General features: G+C 39.1%; 1 pseudogene; it reads left to right on the forward strand.

The window, feature by feature from the left end:
• Window positions 1–5,427: 5,427 nt before the first annotated feature.
• On the forward strand, window positions 5,428–6,919 carry LOC699434 (keratin, type II cytoskeletal 8 pseudogene; annotated as a pseudogene).
• The last annotated feature ends 20,616 nt before the right edge of the window (window positions 6,920–27,535 follow it).

Genomic DNA, 27,535 nt, shown 5'->3' on the forward strand with positions numbered 1-27,535 from the left:
AAACCTGGATATATCAATGCAGCATGTGAGACAGGAAAATAGTTACGTTCCAAAGACGGTACAGATCCAATAATTCTGTCCTGTTGGAGCACATAACAGAAGAAAAACACAGGGGAGGTAACACTGAGACCTAATAAAAACAACCAAAAGGAACTGCCCAGCTGAGACGTAGACACTCAGACGCAGCAGTTTTGGCCGCATAACTGATTGACTAAGCAACCTGAAGCCAGTCGTGAATCGGTGTTTTATTCAGATGTGAATAAAGATGACTGCCCCAAATTTTAGTTACCCCAGTGTGAAAACATTCATTTTTCACTGTCAGTCAGTCAGAAAATATAAATTCTGTCTTAGCTATGTCTCCAGACACACTCTCAGCCATGGCTGGAGTAAGCTTTGATTCCATCTAGGCTGGGAATGTAACCTACTCCCTGCTTGTTTCCTCACACTGTACCACGGCCATCCCAATACAGGCCTCCAGGAGGCAGTGTCTCTTTATTGTAACCGAGTGCATGAATTCTTCCAGTTCTTCAATATTCTTAACTTCTGTCTTCATTCTCCTAGGAAACCCTTCTAGTCCAAGAAAAATTATTCTGTAACGGTAGCCCTCCCACTGGCCCACCCATTATGGAATAATGCATCATGACTTTGCTAGGTTGGGTGAGTTCGTTCAAAGATCACACGCAGGCCTTTGGTTTCGGGAAAGGTAGAGAGAAGGGGACCACAATTTTGAAAGTAAAAGGACTGAAATTATTTTTTGTTTGCAGCACTTGAGGGAAGATGTGATTTTTAAAATAGAGCTTAAAAACCTAAACAAAAAATTGTTGGCCCTCATATATGTATAGGTTGTCCTAAGGAATGCCTTTATTGCTTTACATAGGACAACCAAAGTTCCTGTTGAGACCTTAGGTTGACCCTTTGTCACTTTTCCCACTGAAAGTTGCTTTTGATGTTCATTCTCACTGATTTTTACCTTCAATCAAGCCCTTGGATATGATGTTAGCCATTGCCACTATCAAATACCCTAGAAGAGTGGATATAACCCTTTTTTGATCATGAGTGTCTTTGAAGTTCCAATGAGATATATGTGTATTGCTGAACCTACACATATGTATATATCCTTATGCTTTGCTAACAATTTCAAGGATCTGCTAGATTTTGTTCAGTAAGGTCTTCTAGGTGAAGAAGAGAGAGCCCCTTATAGCTCTCTCACTGCTATCCTAGGTCAATTAGATTAGTCTGGTTATCAAGTGGCTTTTTGTGAACCAGTACTATTGAAAGCCAAATATCAACAATTCGGGAAAATTGTCTTTGACTTCTTTATTTGGAAATACTCTGTAAAGAGAGAATTTTTAATTACCACACAGGACTGATGTTTTATTTGTAGCTTGATCACCAGGTAACTGCTTCATTCATTCATTTCATTTACTTTTACTATCATTACCTCACTTTACATAATAATATTTAACAATTACTGTAATCAGGACACTATTCACACTTTAACCAAGTATCTTTTACGACACTCCTGAGAAAGAGATATCTCTTCTGGATAACCAAGCCAGAGAAGAATAGTTCAATAGCTTTATTACTGTGATAGTGAAAGTTGATGTCAATGCTAAATTGATGACCCTCAATCCTAGGATCATCAAACCACACCTTTCTCCTTTACAAAAGTTAGCAATACTTCCACATTTGCTAATTTCATAAATGATTTAGTAATATCAACTAATACAAAGTATTTGCAAAGCATCTGAAAAAAAAATCATGTTCAGACAAAATCTCATCAAGCTTAAAATTTCATGTCCTAAATTTAGAATATTATATTCACACAAACTACCTCCATTTTATTGCAAATAAAGTGTCTATCGATGTCACCACCATTGTCATTGTTGCAATTGACATTCATTGGTTCAAGCTTTAAGATCAGAGTGGCCCCTAGTGGTGCATTCTTTTTCTTTTCCCCCTCTTTTGTTCTGCTTCAAATTATCAACAGGTACACACTGAATACACATTGATTACTCATTATAACAACAACTTTATTAATGAAATGCTTACTACCACCACTTCCCTAAACTTATAGAAACAAATTATTTTGGAATTTGAAATCTCATATTTTGAAAATATGTGACACGAAAATGTTGACAGAACGGAAGCTCACTGGTAATATTTACTGACAATGAAAGTTCTAAACTAGAATATAAAAATGAAACATTTCTTTAAAAATCAAGAAATATAAAAGGCATGCTAATAATATGATAATGGCCATCCCAAGACAATAACTCAAGAATTAACTGTCTGCAAATAATCATCTGTATAAGCAGTACCTTGACTTTGAAGTCCTTAAAAATGCAAGCTCGAAGACAAGGGAGCTAATCATACTAATTAACTCACTGTGCCTTGTAACAAATTAATTTTGAGTAAAGGAACAGGCAACTAGAGAAAAAGTCCAAAATCTCAATTTGTTAATCTGAATAGAACCTAAATACTCTCAGAATTTATTTGGCCTTTAGAATAAGAGTAGAACCAGGAGGGTGGGAGCAGTGATCGCTCCACGCTCCACGTCAAAATTGTTATTTATGACACCGTTTTTCAGTTCTACGTTCCAATGGGAGAATTTACCATATTTGGGCAGCAGAACATGACAGGTTGACGTAGACTATCCATAATAGGCTCCACCCTCAGAGAACTAATCTAACCTGAAACTTTAACAAGTTCTTCCTATTACTAGGAACAATAGCTTAGCTTCTGTTTAAAATGTGTTCCTGACAGGCAAACTTTGTAGACTAGGTCCTGCTCAGTACTGTCAGCATTCGTTTTTAGTCATCAAGTTGTAGCTAAAGGTCCTTTACATACCTGCTACCATTCTACAAAGACTGTATCACCATTCTTGACTTTTTCTAATAAATGCTGATATTTTGAATGTTTACAAAGTAAAAATATAAAGTAAGAGTCACTCCTTACTCCTAGAGGATCTAATTCTTGTATCTGCCCATTCCTGTCTCCTCAACTTCTTCTTACATAGGTTTGAGCCTCCAGGTCTTCAAACATATTCAGGTGTTACTGGCTGAAAAGCTGTGTTTCACTGATGTTACCACATCTCTCTCCAGCCACCATCCTCAATGTAGCCTTCCTTTCACAAAGTTCTTTAAAGGATATTCTAAATACAGTGTTTTCATGCTCTCACACACACACATCTTAAAATTCCTGTCATAACCAGCCCCTCCCACCCCATATTCATAAATAAAAATAAAATAAAATAAAATAAAATAAAACCAGGCTTCCCAAACAACTTTTATTCTGAAATCTGTCAAGGCTGACCGATGACCTCACCAAATCCAGTAGTGTTTTCTTAACCCTTAGTTTTCAAGGCCTGTCTGTTCTAGTAGACATTATTGACTACCATCTTCTCAAAATGCTTTCTCCTCTTGGATTCCAGGACACCACATTTCTCTGATTTTCCTCTTCCTTTTACAACTCCAGGACATATATCATATATTCTCTGTCTGAGTACTATATACTTCTATTATGTGAGTGACTACAGTATTGACCACAATTATGTATATTTTTTTTCTTTAAGGAAGAGAAGAGAATACAAGGACAATGGAATGATGAGGGAGAGGGACAACAACGTACTTATTGGCCAATTACACCTTTGTGTGATATCTGCAAAGCACACCCCATTCTGAGTAGCTAGATATGTGGTTTAAAGGAGAACTTGGAGACTCACAGGACATAGGAGACATCTGGCCTTCTGAGAACAATTGGGTGCATTCTAAATAGCTCCTGAGCCCCCAGTAGGCCTACTAACAGATAAGACCTTGGGTAGACTACACTGATTCATAGCCTTTTCTAATAACTTATTTGTTTTTAACATTATCATTTACTGTGTCTAAGATTTCTATTCAACAAACTTTTAAGGAAAAAAGTTTTAAACTGTGAAACCATAAGGATATGCTCTGACCATTTCTGAAATTATCAGGTGTCACTCTGACCAAAATTACATGCCCTGAGTATATTCTTAATATTAAAATTATAAGTGTTTTGTCCTTTATTTAGATATTCAAGTAAGCAGAGGAAGCCACGTTCTCTAAAGGCAATTAGAGGAAGCTTGTTGAAATGATCATTTTGGTTGTTTTCATTCTGTTATGAAATGCCATTCTGTTATAAAATGTCATTCTGTTCATTTCATTCTCTAACAAACTTCATCCTGTTAGATATCTCAGAACTCAAACTACGAAGAACTTTAGAGCAAATGAGTAAGTTGATTGTGAAAACATGATGCTCTGCATAGCACACTGATGGCCTCTGTTCAGAATTGTTTTGTTTCCGTTTTGTTTTTTAATAATGAAGGTCAATTAAGCCATAAAATGATAATCCAAAAGAATCCCCTATGGAAGATTCAAGGCAGGCCCAGAAGAGGTGATACTAAAATTGAAAGGGAAGAGCAGCTCTACTGGCCATCTAGAGTAAGTAGGAGACACAGGCAGTAAATATCCTAAATCCATCTATTAGCCTGCATCCTTCCACCTTTCTGGTCCTCTCTTAAGATGATTAATTGATACCAATAACTTCTTAGGGTGTTTTTTTCCCTTTTTATGTACATATGAATGTATGTATGTATTTATTTTAGAGATGGGTCTTCCTATGTTGCCCAGGCTGGAGGGCAGTGGCTATTCACAGATGCAGTCATAACACACTATAGTCTCCAACTCCTGGGCTCAAGTGATCCTCCTGCCTCAGCCTCCCAAGTAGCTATGACTATGGTGCATACCACTGTGCCCAGTTAACATCCTGTATTTTGATATACGAGCTTATTTTTTCCACACTAATAATCTGTATTGTCCTTTGACTTAGAAATTCTGCAGTCTCATTTGGAGAATGGGATATGAGCAGATAATAAAAGTTGGAATTCTTCCTCTTCCACAAATGTATTATGTAATTATAATAATTTCTATCATTTCTGAATGCTTACTCCATATCAGATACCGTGTGAAGCACTTTGTAGACATTATCTCGTGTGATCACAACTATTCTGCGTGGTAGTATTGCCCTTAATTGATTGACAAGAACCTGTGACTCAAAGAAGTAAAAAAAAAAACCTTGCTTATTTCCTAGTAGGCAGATTCAAATCAATCAATACAAACTCACCTAGGAAGTAGCTGAGCTAAGATTCCCAATCTGAATTTTTTTTACCCTGAAGGAACACGCTTTTCCCAACTAAATTAATATTGCTGTTCACCATATTTCTGATGTATAATCACTGGACATTGGAGTAGACACATATTTTTAGCACCCTAATCCAGATAAGGAACTTTAAATGCTCACCAGCCCAGGCTGTGTATCCCAGCATGTTAGGAACCAGGAGGGAAGTTAAGAATACTAAAAGAAATAACTAGACCAAGAAGCAGCTTATCCGCCCCTTCTGGAATCTCTTCCTGGTTCAGCCCACCTGCCTCCACTCCTGCCTCCACCATGTCCATCAGGGTGACCCAGAAGTCCTACAAGGTGTCACCTCTCTGCCAGGGGCCTTCAGCAGCCACTCCTACAAGAGTGGGCCCAGTGCCCTCATCAGCTCCTCGAGCTTCTCCCAAGTGGGCAGCAGCAGCTTCCAGTGTGGCCTGGGTGGAAGTTATGGTGGGGCCAGCAGCATGGGAGACATCACCACTGTCACAGTCAACCAGAGCCTGCTGAGCCCCCTTAACCTGAAGGTGGACCCCAACATCCAGGCAGTGCGCACATAGGAGAAGGAGCAGATCAAGACCCTCAGCAACAAGTTTGCCTCCTTCATCGACAAGGTACAGTTCCTGGAGCAGCAGAACAAGATGCTGGAGACCAAGTGGAGCCTCCTGCAGCAGCAGAAGATGGCTTGGAGCAACATGGACAACATGTTCCAGAGCTACATCAACAACCTTAGGCGGCAGCTGGAGACTCTGGATCAGGAGAAGCTGAAGCTGGAGGCAGAGCCTGGCATCATGCAGGGGCTGGTGGAGGACTTCAAGAACAAGTACAAGGATGAGAACAATAAGCATATAGAGATGGAGAATGAATTTGTCCTTATCAAGAAGGATGTGGATGAAGCTTATGTGAACAAGTTAGAGCTGGAGTCTCCCCTGGAAGGGCTGACTGATGAGATCAACTTCCTCAGGCAGCTGTATGAAGAGGAGATCCGGAAGCTGCTGTCCCAGATCTGGGACACGTCTGTGGTCCTGTGCATGGACAACAGCCGCTTCCTGGACATGGACAGCATCATCGCTGAGGTCAAGGTGCAGTACGAGGAGGTCACCAAGTGAAGCAGGGCTGAGGCTGAGAGCATGTACCAGATCAAGTATGAGGAGCTGCAGACGCTGGCTGGGAAGCACGGGGATGACCTGCAGTGCACAAAGACTGAGATCTCCGAGATGAACCAGAACATCAGCCAGCTCTAGGCTGAGATTGAGAGCCTCAAAGGCCAGAGGGCTTCCCTGGAGGCCGCCATCACAGTTGCTGAACAGCCGGGGAGCTGGCCATTAAAGATGCCAACACCAAGGTGTCCGAGCTAGAGGGTACCCTGCAGCAAGCCAAGCAGGACTTGGAGCGGCAGCTGTGCGAGTACCAGAAGCTGATGAACATCAAGCTGGCCCTGGACATCGAGATTGCCACCTACAGAAACCTGCTGCAGGGCGAGGAGAACCAGCTGGAGTCTGGGATGCAGAACATGAGTATCCACAGGAAGACCACCAGCGGCTATGCAGGTGGGCTGAGCTCGGCCTAGGGGGACCTCACAACTCCCAGCCTCAGCTATGGCCTGGGCTCCGGTTTTGGCTCTGTTGCAGGCTCCAGCTCCTTCAGCCAAACCAGTTCCACCAGGGTCATGGTTGTGAAGAAGATCGAGACCCGCGATGGGAAGCTGGTGTCGGAATCCTCTGATATCCTGCCCAAGTGAACAGCTGCGGCAGCCCCTCCAGCCTACCCCTCCTGCGGCTGCCCCAGAGCCTTGGAGGGAGGCTGCTGTGCAGGGGAGCACAGGGAACAGGAGACCCACCTGAGGCTCAGCCCTAGCCCTCAGCCCACTGGCAGGGGAGTTTACTGCCTGGGGAACCCCCTTGCCCATGCCTCCAGCTACAAAACAATTCAATTGCTCTGTGTGTGTGTGTGTGTGTGTGTGTGTGTGTGTGTTTTCAAAATAAAACCTCAGCTAGCTCTGCCCAAAAAATAATAAATAAATAACTGAGGACAAACAGCCTTACTTCTCCCCTTCTATGGATAATGGCCCCCACTGTTTATCATAAGATGTGACTTGCCTTAGTAATCAGAGAAAACTCAATTGGGAAAGAATGGGAAGCAGTACTATATTTTGGAGAGACACTTTATCCATATAATTTTCTGTGAAAGCCTATTCCTATAAGCAGGACTTGGAATGTGTTGCTTGCTCTCATAATCATCAAAATATGAAATAAATCCATCTTTTATAAACCTACAGGCCAGATTGGCCTCCATCTTCAATTCTAGGCACTCCTGCTAATGCCAGTAAAAAGAAGAAAATTAATTCATGCCTTAATTAGACCAAAATTATTATTTCTCAGTGGATCTCTTAAAGTAAATCTCAAATTGATTTGTGGTGTGTGTGTGTGTGTGTGTGTGTGTGTATTTTAAAAGCATAATGAGGTCATATTTTCTCAAATGTGCACATTTTGGCACAAGCAAGTCTACCAGAAGTCTTCTGAGAACATAGCTTAGTAGATTATACAATTATTAAAGATTGACCTCCTCTGTTGTGTTTAATGAACCAGAAATTGCATTTTTAACCTTGGCTGATGTGCTGTCTGATGTCAATCGTCTTTTTTTAATCTATCTGAAATAGACAACAAATTAAATTGGTCCAAAAACTAATTTATTAGGCCAGAAGAGGGGCAAAAACAGCCAGTGGTAATGGAGAAAGACTTCAAGGAAGATTCGTTCTGAAGTCATGTTAAGAAGATGGCAATGGCAATGGCAATGAGAATGACTGATTTACATACACAGTCATGAGAACTATTGGCGGAGGGGAAATCCTGTAGCAGAGCCTTGAAGCCCTTGTAACTTGCATGTAATACAAACATGTACTGAAAGCCCGGTGAAGACCGCTACACACCAGACACAATCCCAACGGTGTGAAACGTATATTCTCAAGCCAAATTATACCTAAAACAAGTCTATCACTAAGCTTACAACACTTTTTACCATTGTCTATCATTGCATTTTATAACTTTCAATGTAAACATTTTGTATATACCTCCCTTACCAATCAATTGACCATTTCCATTTGAAACAGAATCTATTTGCTGCACAGTATTTCATGTGTTAGGAAAAGTAAACATCTTCATTAACTTTATAAAACAAGCATCTCCATAATGCCTCCTTTGTTTTGTTCATACCATTTTTTCTTCCTATTCCTTTTTAAGGACATTATTCAGTTTGCAAAAGATTTCTAGTGAATAAACTTGTGACCTCTGCTTCCCCCCCCCCCCCCGCCCCGCCAAGCTTCTTAATACATTGCAGGTGAGATATATCTGTGAGTTGAAGCTACTTGTATGAAATGTTGGAATAATGAGTGAGTGCAATCAATTCTGCAAAACAGCTGGTCAGTTCTGATAGGCGAAATATAATCAATTTAACAAATTGGACACACATTCCACTTTAGACACTGGTGCAAGGTGTCCCATTGACTCAAGAACAAACAGAAGCCAGCCTCTGTCCTCAAGGAGCTTGGAGTCCTGGGGTAGGAACAAAATGTGTGTAAATGACTGTAAGTCCTTTGGTGTTAAGCTAAGAAGGTAAACTCGAAAGTTGATAAAATATGTTTGCTCAAATAAAGTTATCATGTTTACTGGTTCATTTGGTTTATTTTAAAGGAAAGTAACAAGTTTATTTTTCAATACATAGAGAAGCATAAGAAAAAGAGGTGGGAGAGGCATTTCATAACTTGTCAATTTACGATTTTTTAAGTCTTATTTTTTACACACACACACACCACACACAGGTGATGGGGCTGCCTTCCCTCCACTATCCCTGGCAGTAAGGCATCCCAGTGTGAACAGCCAGGGACCACACAAGGAAGGGGTCAGAGCAGGGCAGCACCCCAGCAAGGTCAGGAAATTACTTATTGGAGAATTGAGTAAATAAGTAAAGATATCAAGAATAATGATAACTAGGCTTTTCACTGTCAGAGAACATGAGGTACAAATTTGAGAAGAGGGAAGGAGAAACAACCCCTGCAGCATTAGATTGGAATTAAAGTTTGTCTGGACGAACTCATGGTTTTCAGTGTATACCTAGATAGATACAGAGATATAGAGAGATGAAAATGTGTATATACACATGTGTATGACACATTATGTGTGGAGATATGTATATATTATGTAGGTGTGTATGCATGTATGTATATACTTGCATAGATTTCCTTTCTCTGACCACTGAGAGGGCCTAGGGGCAGCAACATCTCAATAGCAATAAAGCACACCAAGCACACAGATCTTGACTTTTGAATGCCACTTCTCCATTTAAAAAAACAAAAACAGGACATCTTAGATAAATGGCTGATTCCAGGGTGGTTAGCGGCAAGGAAAGAAGACGTGCTTGTGCACATCTTGGTATATCAGGTTTAGGAAGCTGTCACTGGTCAAATCAGGGACAACTTTGAACATCAAAATAAATAATCGTTGTAATGGATCATAACTCATCGATGTAAGTCTCTAAGTACACACTTATATCAATACATATGTACATATACACATACATACATCTTTACATACTACTGAATGGCAACTAATAATGGCATTTGGCAAACTGTTATGCTAACAATTAACTCAGGCAAGAAACATCAATGGAGGCTAAAACTGGTAGATAAAATTGAGATGAGTAGATTTTACACAGTCTCCAAGTGACTCTCCACAAAATACCTATTGTTACAAAGGGAAAGATAGATAGGTTTGCAACAGAAAAAAAAAAATGTCAGACATCATGTTAACTAATGAATCAGTGTTAACTTCTCCAGCAATGAGACAAGTAGGCAAACAGCTGCCAAGACAGGATGAAGTAAGAACACAGCATCACTTCTGTGACATTCTGGCCAAAAATTTTGGGTGTTATCATAAGGAAACATCAAACAGACCCAAATTGGCCTTTAATCTTCATAACTCTTCAAGGTCATGGAAAGTAAAAAAACTAAAGAATTGCTTCAGGTTTGAAGTTTGAGCCACATTACAGCTGGGTGTAAGGTCCTGTCCTAGATCATATCCCATTGTTATAAAGGAGGCTAAAATGGAGTCTCTGGGGGAAGGATATATTTGAGTCATTTATACTATTTAACTTTTCTGTACATTTGAAAATGTTTCAAAATTAAAATTATAAAAAGAGGTAATGAGTAAAAGCAATTACTGTAAGGGTAATGGAAGTAAAGTGAGGTGGGGTTCAGAAGCTAGAGAATCCCATTTCCATAGTAACAGAGCCCAGGTCTGCCTTCAGTATTACTGTATCTTGAGAGCCCAACCCAGTCCTTCACATAATTGGCATATGTTGAATGAATTCTTTGGTTAATTGAGCACAGAGAAGGGGAGGTGTCAGCCAAGAAAGTTTCATGAAAGAGACAGAGGTGAAGAGGGGGCAGTGTAAGCACGGGAAAATGAATAAAGGTCACAGAAGTGAGAAAGCAGATAGTACATGAAGCAGCAGGTGGTTGGAGTAGAGCAAATGTTTTAGAACACAAGAGGGGTGATGGTTAGGAAAAGTAGTTCATACAACATAAGAAATAACCTACAATATCAGGGTGAGGTAAGGAAGGAATACTCATTTTGGAAGGCATTTGAAAAAGCTTGTTAGTCCTTTCTAAGCAAAGTCCATTTAATCTTTTTTTTTCTATCTTTGTTCTAATAGAGGTACCAATGCCCAATAGTGTATCCAAGGAGGAAAGAATACAAACAAAGATTAGGGTTAGTCTGCAGTTACATGACAAAATCCCCCAGGGAATTCTACAGGCTTATGTTCCATAGAACCCTATGTTAGTGTTTTGTGATGAAATAATTTTGAATTGGGCTAAATTAACCATATTTTTCTCCTAAATGACTCCTTACTGGGATATTCCAAAAGGAAGAGAATATGCAATTTGACCCAAGTTAACCTCAGTACCATTCCCCACTCCATCTCCATCCACCAGGAGTCTCTAGAGGAACTGCAAAAGCACACTCCAGAAAATGTTTGTGTGGATGAGTAGAGGGGAAAAGGCGTATGCCAGGTATTTGTAAACAGCCAGCTAAACCCTGCAAGGCATGTAAGGATTTTAAGTGAAATCAGAGATGAAGTATAAAGTGATTGAACTCAAATGGTGGCAGAGGAGCAAGGCCCTGCACTCTATAACTTGCCTACTTCTTTCTTTCGAGCTCTGTCAGTTTCTATGTAAACAGCCACACACAAAGATTGTAAGGATAAAGTCAAGCCCTCCCAAGGGGTCACATACATGAGCTGACCTCTTTGTGGCACTCTGCTAGCTGTGGCTGGGTTACCATGGATATCAGAAGAGTTAGAGGAAGCTTGCAAGAAAGCATTGATTCATGAACGGGTAAGGGTAGTGCCTATGGCAGTTGGGGTGTAAAATAAGGCAAAAACAAAAATGAAATGAGTGGGGAGAGATTGAGAGGCCAGTTTGATGGAGTCTCAAAGTGCTGCAGGCCTATACTCATTCTCTCATTCTACCAATGCCGACAAGAACACCTTCTTCAGTGAATGTTCCTATTCAGGGTCTGGTGACTCTCACTGATAGAGATACATTCAGCCCAGAACGGGGAATGACCGATGATGTCTGTGGAATTGAAATTCAGCAGCACGTAAAGTATGCACAGTGCCTCTTCAGTGACCATTTTGGACAATTACCAAGTTGAAAGATACATAAGTGCCATGTAAACTTTTCAAACATTCAAGAAGCAAATAGCTCTTCCCTGCATAACTGTGGTTCTTCCTATGAGAAGGAGGAGGCAGCAAGAACTGGTAACAGCAAAAAGCAAGAGATAAATGGAGAAAAAGTGAGGAAGGTCTTTAAGGTTTCTCCTCCAGGTACCACGGAGCAGAAAAGAGGGAAGATGTGAAATGGAGAAGGGAGGAAGCCTGCATATGCCTGCAATTAATTTTTTGAAGAGATATAAGATGCCCCTCTGTGATTCTCAAACTTCAGTTTGCTCTGGAGTTCCCTGGGCAGTTTGATAAGAAAGCAGATTGCAGGGTTTCACATTCCATAAGGTTAGGGCTCACTAGGTTGGGGTGTACACTCAGAAGTCTGAAAGATAAAAAGATCTTCAAATGATAATGATGCCAGCGTCCTTTGACCACGGTGTTATAAATCCTGGGCTATGACGATCTAGTAAAAGTTATTTGGGCTGAGGGTTTCCTGAGACTATAATGAGTCCATGACTGATTGAGCCAAAGCTGATAAGCAGGCTAACAGAAGGCTCCTACTACAGGTGACCAGAAAGGGATAAAATATAATCTCTTTGTCATCTATGTATGGGTCTATGTCAAGGTCTTGCATATCAGTGGAGAAATATAGCTAGATATAGATATATAGCTAGATAGAGATATATGGATGGGGAGGAAGGGACCCACTTTAGTTAAGAGAAGTATTGAACAGGAGAAGAAATGTAATATGGTCCAGGTCTTGATGTTATTATACTTGAATCCAAGTAAATTAATACATAATCCACCCTAATTATTTAAAACAATTGAGCTCAAATAAATCCTTAAAATGAGGGACTCTATTCCAAACAGTCAGCCACATGTGTTCCTTCACAGCCATGTCCTGGAGGCAGCAAAGTACTGAGGTGAGAGCCCTACAAGAACATGTGAGTGCATATATCTTGACAAGGTGGTGATCTTATTCCCGTCAAGTATATGGCCAGAGGGTGATTGCTGGGCCATATGGTACTTTTGTTTTTAATTTCTTTAGAAATCTCCATACTGTTTTCCATAGTGGTTGCACCAAGCTACATTCCCATCAACAATGTACAACTGTTCCCTTTTCTCCACAGCCTCAACATTTATCCTTTGACTTTTTAGTAATAGCCGTCCTAACAGGTGTGTGAAAAGGGTAACTTTGTGAGATGATGGATATGTTAATTGCTTCACTATAGTAACCATTTTACTATATATAGTATCCCCTATTATGGTTTGTACTCTAAATAAACACAATAATTTTTTTGAGCCCTGCATGATAGTCAGTCTGCCTGGTTTCAAATCTGGTTCTGAAACTTCCTTGCTATGTGACTTTGGACAAATGAGATCATACAACTATCTGAATCATAACTTTTTTTAATAAGGGGATTTTAATATAGGAAATTGGTTGTACATGTTTTGGAAGGGCTAAAGAAGAAAAAGAAGGAGAGGTGCTGTAGGAGAAAGGAGGAAGAAGGACTGACACCTAAAGATTAGAAGCTGCTAAAGCCCCTGGATTGGAGCCCTTTAGCAGGACCTGCTACCGTGCTGTTGGAGAAACTATCTCAGTTGGTTCTGCATTCATCAAAAAGTTTCTGTGACTGGGGTTGGAACCACAGAAAAGATGTTGACTTGGTCCAAGCGTCGGGACTTCAGAACCTCTCTAACTTGTTGTCATAGCAACAAACAACAACCGCCACATTATTAGTGTCAAAAGCAGGAAGCTTCTCTCGGTCCACTTCTGATCTTCAAATGGGAACTTCAGATTCCCATTAGCATAATTGAAAGGTAAGTCAGCTGGCAATGGAAGCTGGGAAATGTATAGTTTGCAGACTTCAAGCCCCAGTAGTATAAAATATAGCATAATTGGGCAGATGTGAAGCTGAGAAAGATGAGTAAATAACTAGCACAAATGCTCATGAGACAAATTGGCCTGTAGTTTTCATTCTCATAGTGAATTTCTTCATTTGTTTTAAACAACTCTTTATTTTACCATATATTTAAGGTATATAGCATGATGTTTTGATATACTTATATATAGTAAAATGGTTACCATAGTGAAACAAATTAACATATCCATCATCTCACATAATTGCCCGTATGTGTGTGCGTGAACACATTTAAAAATCTACTCTCTCAGCAAATTTCCAGTATACAATTGTTATATTTTCCTCTAATTTGGTCTTGAGGTCTCTCTCCGGAAAGTGGTACAAATTCCAGTGCTGCACTCACAGGACTCCAGGGTAGATGGTCGTGGATATTTACAGTGTGCTTTCACAGGGTACTTCTTTATTCTCATAGATAGCCTAATGCCCAAATGTTCAACCCATGACCAGGTGTCTCTCACACAGGAAAATCTTCATTCTAGCAGACACCCTTGTGGGACTCTTGTCTGACCTGTGGATAGCCACCCTCTAGGAGAGTCCTGGCCAGGAAAGAAGTTAGGTTCAGGTGTATTGGTCAGGTGAGACACAGAGGAAGCAGCACAGCAAAACATAAAATAGCAGAAGCAGTTTCTTACCTACAAATCCCAGATGGAAGAGGGCAGCACATCTTGTAGGGCCAATGGGAAAGGGGAGCTTTCAGGACATGCACACTCAATCAGTGGGTAGGGAGCAAGAGAGAGAGTGAGGGACTTATGGTACCTGTCTTTCATATGGTTCAGGGCATTGCCCTAACAGATGTTCCTCAAGGAGTTCTAATTGGTGGGTTTAGAGCAAGCAGGCTTCAGTTCCCAGGAGTTATGCTATGACTGAAAGGTGGTCACTAATGGCATATGTGCACATTCCATGAAAGGTATGGGCTCACTAGGGCAAGTCAAGTAAATCATATCTAGCTTTACCATAGGAAGGAGGTCCACGCCTCCAATTTGTGGATCTTTACACCGTTCAAGTCTCTACTTTCTATGATAGGTGAACCTCATCTTAAATGCTTACTAACAATAATACTGGCCTGGAAATCAGAAATCCCTAGTTGAAGAACTGACATACTAATGACGTTGAAAAAGTCATCTTACCTCTTTGAATATCAGTTTCTACTTCTAGAAAATAGAGCTCACACAACTCCTGTTGGAAGCTGAGAAGTTCAAGATCAAAGCCCTGGATTGGAACCCATTAGCAGCACCTGCTAATGGGCTAGTGGGAGAAACTATCTCACTTGGTTCTGCATCCATCAAAAAGGTCCTGTACTGACTGGGGTTGGAACCACAGCAAAGATGTTGACTTGGCCCAAGCTTCAGAGTTTGGAATCTCTCTACCTTTGCTGTCACGGGTCATCTTACCTCTTTGAACATCAACTTCTACTGCTATAAAATGGAGCTAACAGTAACCCTTGCAAGCAAGCAGTTAGATCACATGAGAATGCAAATGTCCAGATACTCTATAGACTATAACACTGTAGAAATTTGAAGTACGAGCTGGTTACTATTCCTATTAAAGTTCTTAAGAGTAGTTCGAATTCTGATGGAGATGGGCTTTTCAAGACTGACCAGGAAACTGTGTTCACACTTAAAGCTATTATCAGTTTCAGCTTGAATATCACTCATTTATTTAATTCAGAATGATTCACTTTCTGTCACATGAATCAAGAACCCATTGCTATATTCTGAATGTTTGTTTTCCCCAAAAATTCATGTTGAAATCCTAATTCACAAGGTGATAGTATCAGGAGGTATTAGAAGCTGAGGCCTTTGGGAGGCTCTACCCTCAGGAGTAGGATTAGTGTCTATATAAACGAGGCCAAAGGAATTCATTCACCCCTGCCACCATACAGAGGTTTTAGAGGAATGTGACTCTCTATGGACCAGAAGACAAACATCGGTTCTGCCAGCACCTTGATCTTGAAATTCCCAGCCTCCAAAACTGTGAGAAATTTCTATTATTTATGAGCCACCCAATTTATGGTATTTTGTACAGCAGCCCAAACTGACTAAGACACAGAATGCATCTGCCCAACTAAATAATTTTTGAGTCCTGTGAGAAAAAGAATAGCAGAGACTTTGAAGAGAGTCGAGCCTGAACCTAGTCTGCCATCTTACTTTGCTTACAACACAGAACACAGGTCTGCCTGGTATAGAGGTAAGAGACTTTGTGCCATCCCCTTCAGTGGAGTCTATGGGCAGAGCCAGGGCATGATCAGAGGACGGGTGTTCAGGGTGCTCTTCCAGAGCAAGCTGCCCCAGCCTTGGCCAATGAACAGAACAGTCAGGGCAGCAGCAACTACAAATCATTCCCAGCCACCCAGAAATTGCTGGGTCTGAAGGAAGCCGACAGCTATCAAAGCTGCCGTGGCTGGCTGGCTGCTGCTCACCAAGGCAAAGAACAGTTTCCAGTTGAGGGCTGGGGGAACGGGGCTGAGTTCTCTGACAGCACAGGCATGACCTCTACAAGTCACCCTCTTCGCTGCACTGTTGAGACTTAGAAACTAGATAATTCATGCGAAACACATAAGAAACATCTGAAAGTCCATGAGAAAGAGGGCACAGAGACGCTTCAAACTCGGAAGGAGCAGTTGTTGGCAGGCCCAATAACAAACTTTGCAGTCCTTTTTCTCTAACTGATATTTTTTAATAATCGCTTTACTCACAAGCAACTCAGAGATATTAGGTTTTCTGTGTTTCCAGGGGTTGCTAGGCAACATTTCTAGGCAGCTGGAGATATTTCTGTAGTAAGCAAGTCATGTTCTACCACAAAGGCCATGGTTTGAAAAACACATTTTTCATCTATCATCTATAAACCCAGTGTTTTAATACTAGGAGTCTTTTATAATAGCTAAAATGAGATTCAGCATTTGATAATAGTAACTACAGCATGCTTTAGCATCGAGCCCTGATATAACTCTGCTCTGAGAACATGCATACACCAAAGAGTGCGTCAGTTTTCACAGGTACCATCCATCAGTCAAGCATGGCCAACAAGATGGATCAAAAAAACTCACCTAGACAGATTTTTTTTTAAATAGAGTTTTTAAAAGAGCTTTTAGAGGTTGGTTCTTTGGTTTTTGTTGTTAATTTCAAACTGAAAAGATTTGTTTTCCCTGATTTTCTTTATTATTACTTCAAAAAATGTGAGATAACCTCTAATACAATGAAATTTACTTGTAGGAGTCTCCATTTTTCTAATTAAAATTTAATATATACCAGTGATCTGTACATTTTTGCTAAGTTCTAATTTTGATTCTCTTTAGTTGGATGCTTACAAATCTCTTCAGTGTGTGGGATACTTTAGAAAATTTAAACATTGACTGTGCCTGAAGGTATTTTTAAAAGTCTCCAGAAACCCTGGGCTGCATCTCTGCTGTTACAGAAAATTAGCTTTTAACAACAAACATGTTAACCAATAGTGGATTAAATTATTTCTCATTCTTTGCTCATTGCCGTTCTTTAGAGCCATACAGTTATACCCAAAGCAGAGCCTTCTCCTCTGAAAGGCATGCAGTGCCAAACTTCTAATACCCAGGTTTTGAAAGAGTTACATATCCAGAGTCCCAAATAGTTTTGCAGAATTGGCAACCACAAAAGGACACTTCTAGAGCTGTCTTAAGCACAAAGTCACCCACTCTCTTTTCACCAGCACACACACAAAAAATACATGTTCTAAGTCAGCAATTGTTGTTTGCTGGTTCCTCAAGATACTAAGAATAACAATTAAGTTTACCACATGAAAACCAAACTCTTTTTGGACCCATTTCTCTAATGCTTTCTTATTTATGTAGCTTCAGAAGGCGAGTTGATTGCTTCCAAAATAACACATTTATATCTGATTCTTTTCTAATTGGGTTTTACATAGATGAAAAACAGGCATAAAATATAATTAAAGATAATAAAATTATCTTCCACACGTATATGCTATCTGTTTTGAATTTTTCTTGCAGCAGTGGGTACTTCACAGAACAAAAGTGTCAGAGGCTGAGAATTTTATCTTCAAGAGAAGTAGATGAAGTGGCACATTTTTGCACCAAGAATAAGTTTCTTCTGTAATGGACAATTTTCAAAATCAGGCAGATCTACAGAATTAAAGTAACTTTAACATTTGTATTCTTAACCAAGTCTTCGTGTTATTAAACCACAACCACAATTAGGAAAATAATTTTTTCTTCTGTTAAGCAATAAAATCTCATTGATTCATCCAACAAATCTCGAGACCCTACTGTACATCAGGTATCCTGTCCATCTCTAGGGATATAAGTGAAGAGAATGTTTTCCCTGCCTTCAAGGAGTTTACGGCCCAGGAAGGAAATACAAATAAATAGCCAGGCAATTATAGCTGTGCAATAAGCACCAGATAGAAGTAAATATAGGGAATTACGAGAACACAGCAGAGCTCAGGAGAGCCCTCCAAGCACCTCCAAACTGAGACCCGAAGGATCCACAGAGTTAGCCAAGAGAAGGTGTGGGGGAAGGGGAGGAGGGAGGGCAAGAGTGTTTCAGACAGAAGGAGCCATAAGTTCCAAGAAAAGCAGCACCTCTCTCCTTCGCTGGGACTAGTCATCTTCTCCCTGTGTCTGTGTCCCAATCTCCTCTTCTAATGCGACACCAGTCACAGGGGATTCGGGCTCACTCTAATGACCTTGTTTTAGCCAAATTACCTCAAAATTATCTTATAAATAAAAAGACCTTATCTCTGAACAGTCACATTCTGAGTTACTGGGACTTAGAACTCCAACATATAAATCTTGGAGGAACAAATTTAACTCATAACAGTCACTTTGGCTGTAAAAGTGGAGAAGGTAAAACTAGGGGATAGACACAGGACAAGAAAACCCAGAGAGTGTATTTCCAGGAGGAGGGGGAGGAGTTAACAGCACTCCAAGTGCCTCCAAGGTCAATAAAAAGGTAAAGACTGAAATTGTCCTTCAGAATTAGGGGCAAGGAAGGGACCATGACTTCGATAAGTGCTGCTTTGGACAGTGATGGGTGCCAAAGGCCAATCTCAGTTTATGAAATGTCTGGGAGTTCAAAGGTACAAGCAACCCCTCAGGAAATTTGTCTGAGAAAGCCAGGAGAGAGCTATAGGTAACTGAAGACAGAGTCACAAGAGGACTTATTTTGTCAACAAATAATTATTAAATTCCCACTGTGCACACAGGGCTGAGGAAGTACATTAGATGAAACCTTGCCATTGGCAAGATCAACGTTTTGAGTTAATGGAGAAATTGCAACTATGTTTAAGAATTTCCATATATGATCAAAGACTGGAATACACAAAAACGATATCAGATGCTGAGTTTGGGAGTCAGGAGTAATCTATTTTTTTTTTTATTGTTAGCAATTTGTTTAATGTAGTAATAATAAAAGCTATCACTAAGTATCACGTATTAGGCAATGTGCTAAGTGCCTTACACTATCTCTTCTAATTCACATAAAAACTGTATAAGGTAACTAGTATTATTTTCTTCATTTTACAAATAAGAAAGCTGAGACTTAATGAAATTAAATAACTCAGTGAAGGTCCAAAAGCTAGTAAAAGTGGACCCAAACATCATCCATATCCATGCTATTAAAAAGAAATGCCAAAAACGCATTTCAAAAGGAGTATCTGTGTTTGAAAACAGATGTGCTGAGGGGAGGTATTTTGTGTAATGTGGGAAAAATCAAGACAGAAACTATGTTATATAATTATGGCAAAAGAAAAACTGTTTATAGAGTCTCCCAGCACTTGTCATCTGCATTAGAGTGCAGACCTTGGCCGGGCGTGGTGGCTCAAACCTGTAATCCCAGCACTTTGGGAGGCCGAGACAGGCGGATCACAAGGTCAGGAGATCGAGACCATCCTGGCTAACACGGTGAAACTCCGTCTCTACTAAAAAGTCCAAAAAGTAGCCGGGCGAGGTGGCGGGCGCCTGTAGTCCCAGCTACTCGGGAGGCTGAGGCAGGAGAATGGCGTGAACCCGGGAAGCGGAGCTTGCAGTGAGCTGAGATCCGGCCACTGCACTCCAGCCTGGGCGACAGAGCGAGACTCCATCTCAAAAAAAAAAAAAAAAATAGAGTGCAGACCTTGGTTAAATTCTATCATGAATCAAAGAATCCTGGGAGTTCCATGTTGTATGTATACCTCGCCTGCCAATCTGACATAAATTTCTCAAGAGTAGCTATGTCTTTATTACCCTTTGTTGTTCCCACCAAGCCTAGCTCAGTGATTTCACTGTAGGAGTCTAACGCTGAATAAATGTTTGCTTGAATTACTGAATGTTAAACAAAAATATTGAAACAGACAACAAAACAGTCCCAGTATCAAAACAAAGGTGCTGGGAGCTTTTGAGAAAAACATTCCGCTTCTGAGACACCATTTTCTCCTCCTTGCTTAAATACACTGGGCCTTTGATGATATTTGACATCATTTCCTAGCACTGATTCACTGGCTCTGGGAGGGAAGGGTGAATCTCTTCTCTCCCACTGTTTCTTAGCAATGATAAAAGCAAGCCATTTCTATCATTTTTGGAAATGGAACAGAGATGCTTTACTTCCAGCTGCTTATTAGACATATAAATCAACACCAACAATCAATTGTACATCCTCACTTTGCTGTTAAGATCACTAATAGAATACAGTTGGCTCATACTATTAGCAGTCAAGGGTCATGCATAAATCTAACAGTAACCGGGAACTGCTTAATTCCAAAATCACATTTTTAAAGATGCATCAGAAAGAAGCTATTGTAACCCTTCATGCACCAAACTGGATTGGTTCTACTTTTGTAAATCCCTAATAGCATTTCTTCAATCGTTAGTACACTCCTATTTGCATGTGTAGTGAGGCATATAATGTCTAATGATAATTTGGGTGATCATGGTGTTATAATGCAATAGCATTTTAAAAGTAAAAGTTCACATGTATGAGAGGAATTTTCTGTCTCTAGACAACTGAAAGATTATTCAAAGGTCTAACTGCTTTTTCACATACATAATTCCAGCCACCAAAATTGATACCTTGGAGGGAAGTGTTGAAGAGTGGTTACATGTGTGGTCTGTGGAGTTAGACTACATAGGATTAAATCCAAGGTTTACTATTTATGTGATCTTGGAAAGTCAGCCTCTTTTACATCGATTTCCTCAACCCTAAAAAGAAATACTATTCAATCATAAAACAGAATGAAATCCTGTCATCTGTGGCAACATGAAGGAACCTGGAGGTAACTGTGTTAGTGAAATAAGCCAGACACAGAAAGACAAAACCACATGATCTCACTCTTATGTGGAATCTTAAAAAGTTGATTTCATAGACAGAGAGAGAATAATGGTTACCAGTGGTTGAGGAGGAAAAGCAGGAAGGAATACCAGGAGAGGCTGGCCAACTGGTACAAAGCTACAGTTAGACAGGAGAAATAAGTTTTGGTGTTCTATTACACAGTAGGGTGACTACAGCAAATAACAATGTAGTGTATATTTCAAGGTAGTGAGAAGATTTTGAATGTTGTCATTACAAAGAAATAAATGTTTATAGTGATGGGTATAATAATCACTCTGATTTGATTATTATACTATGTATACATGCATTGAAACATCACATTGTACCCCAAAATATGTACAATTATGTTTTAGTTATAAACACATACATTAAATTTAAAAATAGTACTGACATTTATTTGTTGCTTTGTGGTTAAAAATCAGATTAAAAATAAATAAAAATAAAAACAGGGTGAAAAGAATCAAAAATAAAAACATAAATATGAAACATTGATAAGTAAAACAGTCATGTAGGTGACTTTCTAACCAGAGAGACATCTCATGTTTTATTGAAGAAAAATAGACATCACATAAAACTCACTATTTTAACCATTTAAAATAGTACAATTCAGTAGCTTTTAGTGCATTCACAATGTTGTATAACCATTGCCATTACCTAATTTTAGAGCATTTTCATCTCCTCTAAAAGGAACCTCACACCCATTGAGTAGACAGGCAATCACTCTTCATTCCCCCATATCCCGGCCCCCTGGCAACCAGGAATCTGCTTTCCGTCTCTGGATTTGCATATTCTGGACTTTTTATATAAATGGAATGGTACGAGAGAGAGTCAAGTAAATTCATTAAGCAGAAGTATTAGCATATATCTAGAGTTTTGAAGATAAATACCCAAAGAATTAGAAATAATTAAAAGGGTTTCTTCTGGGGATGGGGGTGGAACTCAGGATAGAGAGCGGCAGCATGAAAAGGTGCTTTTCACTGAAAGTTCTTTAGTGTTCAGCATGTGTGTATAGTGCTTTGATAATTTATTTTTCTTTCAAAAAGAAATTCTGTTTTTAAAAATGAGGATAATATTAGTATTTAATCAAGTTGTTAGAAGGTTGAGTGACATAGTGGACATAACACCTGTGAAATAGTTGGCTCAGTGCCTGACGCACGGGAGATATTTGATAAATGTTAATTATTAGTATTATTATTACCACTAATAATCAGGTTATCAGTGTTATAGAGCAATGGAAGCAGAGCCATTTTGGGGTCAGATCCCAGGGCACTTTGAAAATGAACAGTGCAGTACTGTGTATTTTATAGACATACCACTAATATAATATCAAAATAGTCCTTTAAATATAATTCTTAAGTTTCCTTCAGTCTTTTAGATGATTAAATTTTGATTGAGAAGAAAAAAGTCTTTAAAACTGAAACCTTAACGGAGTTCTGCTACTTAAGTGTCATGCTGCCTAGTGAGTCATTGTTCCACCAGGTGGAGGGAAAGGTACTCTGGGCAGCCAACAATACATGGCAGGAGGATGGCGTTGAGCTTCTGACCAAACAAAGGTCATAAGCAGAGATGTCTCTTTTCTCATTGTGACTTTCTATAGAAGTTAACACGTCAACACACCTTATTTTGGAACATGCTTTATCAATTCCACCAACTAAATGTTAACGACAAAGTGACAGGTGAGGGGCATCACGCTGAAATGAGGCTAACTGCCAGCACTAAAGTACTGCTTATCACAACCCAAATCTATGCTATGAGTGGCAGGTGGGTTGAAGATGCTCGGAACTATAATAGACCTTGGTAACAGTATTAGTCAGTTTTCACATTGCTACAGAATACCATCTGAGACTGGCTAATTTATAAAGGAAAGAGGTTTAATTGACTCACAGTTCTGCATGGCTGGGGAGTCCTCTTACAAGAAATTTACAATCATGGTGGAAGGCGAAGGGGAAGCAGATACCTTCTTCACAAGATGGCAGGAGGGAGTGAGGAAGTGAAGGGGGAAGAGCCGCCCCCCCCCCCAACCCCCCTTATAAAACCATCAGCTCTCTTGAGAACTCAATCACTATCACGAGAATAGCATGGGGGAAACCACCACCGTGATCCAATCACCTCCCAGCTGGTCCCTCCCTCAACACCTGGGGATTACAATTCAAGATGAGATTTGGATGGGGACACAGAGCCAAATCATATCAGTAACCAACCCTCCAACTCTTAAATCCATTCTACCACATAATTTCCAACACTCTGCCCAGAAAACCAAGTAGTTGCTGAGGAATATGCTGCAAGCAATAGAAGTAGTCACAAGCAGGGAAGACAAAAGCTTTAAGGATTCCCTAAATAACAGGTCTCTTCTGGGAGACAAGGAGCTGTAGGTATTACTTAGAAAAGACTTCAAGCCTCTGTAACTTGAGACACAGCACCGGAAAAAAACAGAGCATGCTCCGGGGTTAAAATCCCAGCTCTGTCCCTTACCTTAGTTGAGTGTCTATTAGGTGAGGCTATTGAGAATCCAATGTCATAATATTTGTGAGGATTCATTATAATAATAATAACCCTTGGAAAGTACTTAGTTCTATGTCAAATAGTAAGTGCTCATTAAAAGTTATTATGTTTAACACTAGAAATATTTCTAATCAAAGCCACATACTCATTGAGGGAAGTATTCTTTTGACACAAACTGGACTGTTCATGTCACAATTGCAGAAAAATTACACTCTGTCAAATAGTTTTTACCTTAGTACAGTTGAAGCCATTGGGAGAGAGAAACCTGAAAGTAGCCTCACTTCTTCCTATTGAGCTTAAGAGAGCGTTCAATGCTCCCTGATGAGCTGAGATTGGAATCTTTTTCCACTTCTAGGATTCTTACAGTACCTGTGTATGAGTCAGTTCTAGAAAAGAACAAACAAAACAATCACCTACTTACCTTGGACGGTATCCAGACAGGAAGTCAATAAGGCAGTCTGCATGATTTGGGAAATATAAAGTCATCGCTGGTATGTTTCTTTATAGGTATTATCGTCATTTGAAATATTGGTTTCAGTTGCTCTTGTGAAACCTATTGGCTTTTAGCATATTTCTCCTCTCAGATCTGTTACTGGGCATGAGTCTACATTGTTCCATAAAATCTCAAAGCGGGAAAGGATGTTAAAGAATTTCTAGTTAAGCCTCTTTATGTTACAGATGAGGAAACTGAGGCATGAAGAGATTAAATGAGTTCTCCAATATCAAGATTAGAATATAAGCCTCTGGAATTCCAGTGCTAGTTCTTTTTTCTCTGTCATAAAGCTCTCATTTATTAGAGATGGAAATCGAGCACAGGAAGATTGATTTTAGCCAAAGCACAAAAGAACTAAATGCTTTGCTAGTTATTAGCATCCAGAATTACTGATTCTTGGTTAGTGTTCTAACTACAGAATAAAACTCTATTCCTAGCTACCAAAAGCAAGCAATTTAATAGCAAACTATGCTGAAATGGTTATGGTCACTGTTTACTCTCAACCACCATAGGATGCCAGGTAATACTAGCATGCTAATTAATCCTGCCCATCTGGCCAATGCAGTCTTCATAATTTATAATCCAAAGCCTTTGGGCACAAAGACCTATTAACATGCTAATATACCTTCTCATTCTAGCTGCTTTTCAATTAGTAATTATCTATAGACTGAGCCAAGGAGAGGCAATTTTTCCAAGTGATTAGCACGTTGGAAATCACGGTCAGCCTGGTTGCTGATTAACATTCTTTAGTTTTGGCAGTTAGCATTTCTCATTCCAGCAAATTACTCTAGTGGGTTCAGTTGGCAGCTTGGGGCCATGGAAACCCAAACCTATTCAATGGCCAATGACTATTTCAAGAAAATATAATTATTACATTTTAGATATCAGAACTTGATTCACTTGACAAAATATATGAAAACATTTGTTTCAGCTCTCAAAAACATTCTGGGGACAATTACAAAAATGTGAATATAAATGTATATTAGATAATATTGTTGAGTTATTTATCATCTAAGGTGTGACAATGATATTATGGTATATAAGTCAGATGTTAAAGTATTTACAGGTGGAGGTTCATGATATCTGCAACTTACGTTCAAATGGTGCCGCCACAAATTAGATAAATTGAAAGAAACTGTGGCAAAATGTTAAACATGTTTTCGTTTCAAATAGATCTATTACTTTACCTTCACAAGGAAAGATTTGTACAATAAATGTTCATTTACAGAAAACTATATATTATATATGCCTAAAACACCATATATATAACCAATATTTGGATCAAGTGTCACTCCTTTAGTTTGTCAATGTTTTTCTCCCCTTCTCTCTGAATTGTTAAAAAAATAGGATTTCAAATGAAAAAAATTCAAAACATTCTAAACATATATAATGGCTTCTACATCTTAATATCTGTTGGGCTATAGAGATATCTAAGAAGACAACAATGTTCCCGCCACCAAAGTGTACAGCTGTAGTACATATTCTGATCATGCCATCCCAGCCTTCAGCTGCTTCAAAAATGCCCACTGACACAGATGTGAATGTTTCAGAGGCATCTACCAAGTAGCCACCTAGGCCACTCATAACACCTATTATGCTTTTACTTCAGAATCACCTTCACTTTTATTTGGTGTTAGTCACTCAGGATCAAACAGCAACATGCTTGAAAGCATGGCTTCATACAGCTATAAACATAACCAACTTTATATTCTCTTTTAAAATTCTTTTGAAAACAACATAATTAACTGATTTGAATATAGTGGCAGAGTAATAATGGCACTGAATCTAATCTACTTGCCATAAAAATAAAAGATGTGGATGAGCAGACAAGTATTCCAAATATATTAAACCCCACAGCCCCCAAACAACCATAAGGAGCTTTTATCAAATGTGTTAAAGATGTAATCCCGAACTAAAAGCAACCACTGAGCGATGATTCAAGTGGCAAACATTCATTGAAACATCAGAGTACCATAGTTGACATTTCCATGTGCATTATGAATCCTCCTAATATCTCTTGCTGTTGATAAGACAAGCATGAAGTCATGTCAGTGCAATACAATGTTGTAGCTATTTTGAAAACAGCCCATTTCTCATTTAATAGCAAATTAATCAGGCCTAGACACTTTTCAGAGGACTAAATGTCAATAAATAAAATGTAAAATGTCACATTATATATTCATCTGCACCTTTGATGACACTAATTTCTATCCTTTATTTTTTCCTAAAGGAAACTAATTACTAGTAAAGAATTGAGAAATGCATTGTTCTATATTAAAGAAATAGATTTAACAATAATGCCAAGTACTCTATAATTACCTCTATAAAGTTAGAAATTATATACATTTCATTAAGGATGAACTACAAACCCTCATTATAGCCAGTTGTTGGTATACTCAATGCCAACACACACATGAAAATATGCACACACACAAACACATGCACATACATACACACACACAGAGAGAGAGAGAGAAACACACACATACTCTAGCCATTTGCAGTTGATTCCAATTTTAAATAGAAATGATGACCTACCCCCTTCCCTCCTCCAAAATAGACCTAGGTTAATGGAAAAGTCAAAATATATAGAATTCCAAAAATATTGTGTCAACATTTAACTAAATGGAATTTAAAAAAAAAAAAAAAAGAAACACCACAAAGGTTCTAACCTAAGTCATGCCTGACCTAATAAAATAATAATTAAACCAAATGGGGGGAAAATGTGATGTTTTTTTCTTTGATGTTCATGCAAATCTGTACTTCTAAGAGAATTCTTAGTCTTATAGAACTTTATGTTTATGAATTATTTTGGTATCAGAAATGAGCTCAAAAAGAACAAGGTTAATCAGGACGGAGAATGAAGTTTGTGAAAAGAAACTGGAAACAGAGGAGTACAAAATTGGTGAACTCAAGAGAATTGCAGGTCAGTGATTTTTAACATTTAATCCTTTTTATTTTTTAGCACAGAATAATATTCTGACAAATCAAGTGAATGCAAAGATCCAAGATCCATTTTCTTGGATAGGATTTTTATCTCCTGCATTTTCTGAATGATTTCCATTGCTTCTCCTTGCAAAGAGCTTCTTTAAAACAAAGCAATCCTCTAAGTTTAAGATGAAATCTCTCAGTATTAAATGCTAATTTATTAGATGGTTGTAAAACTGCAATACCATCAACTCCAGCAATAATGAATCCCCATGGTCTCTCAGTTCACACAGAACTTGACATATAATCTGAAAAAATGAAGAAACATAATCAAATGTCATTGTTAATGACATTCAATTATTCCACCTGTGACCTGAGCTATTATGACTGTTGCCTTACAATTGCAGCTCATCCAGTGGGAAAGCCAACTTCAAACATTATCATATCTTAAAGGTCACTCAGAAAGTATGCAATTATAACAAAATTTTGTGATAGTT

Source organism: Macaca mulatta, chromosome 7, assembly GCF_049350105.2.
Source record: "Macaca mulatta isolate MMU2019108-1 chromosome 7, T2T-MMU8v2.0, whole genome shotgun sequence".
NCBI lineage: Eukaryota > Metazoa > Chordata > Mammalia > Primates > Cercopithecidae > Macaca > Macaca mulatta.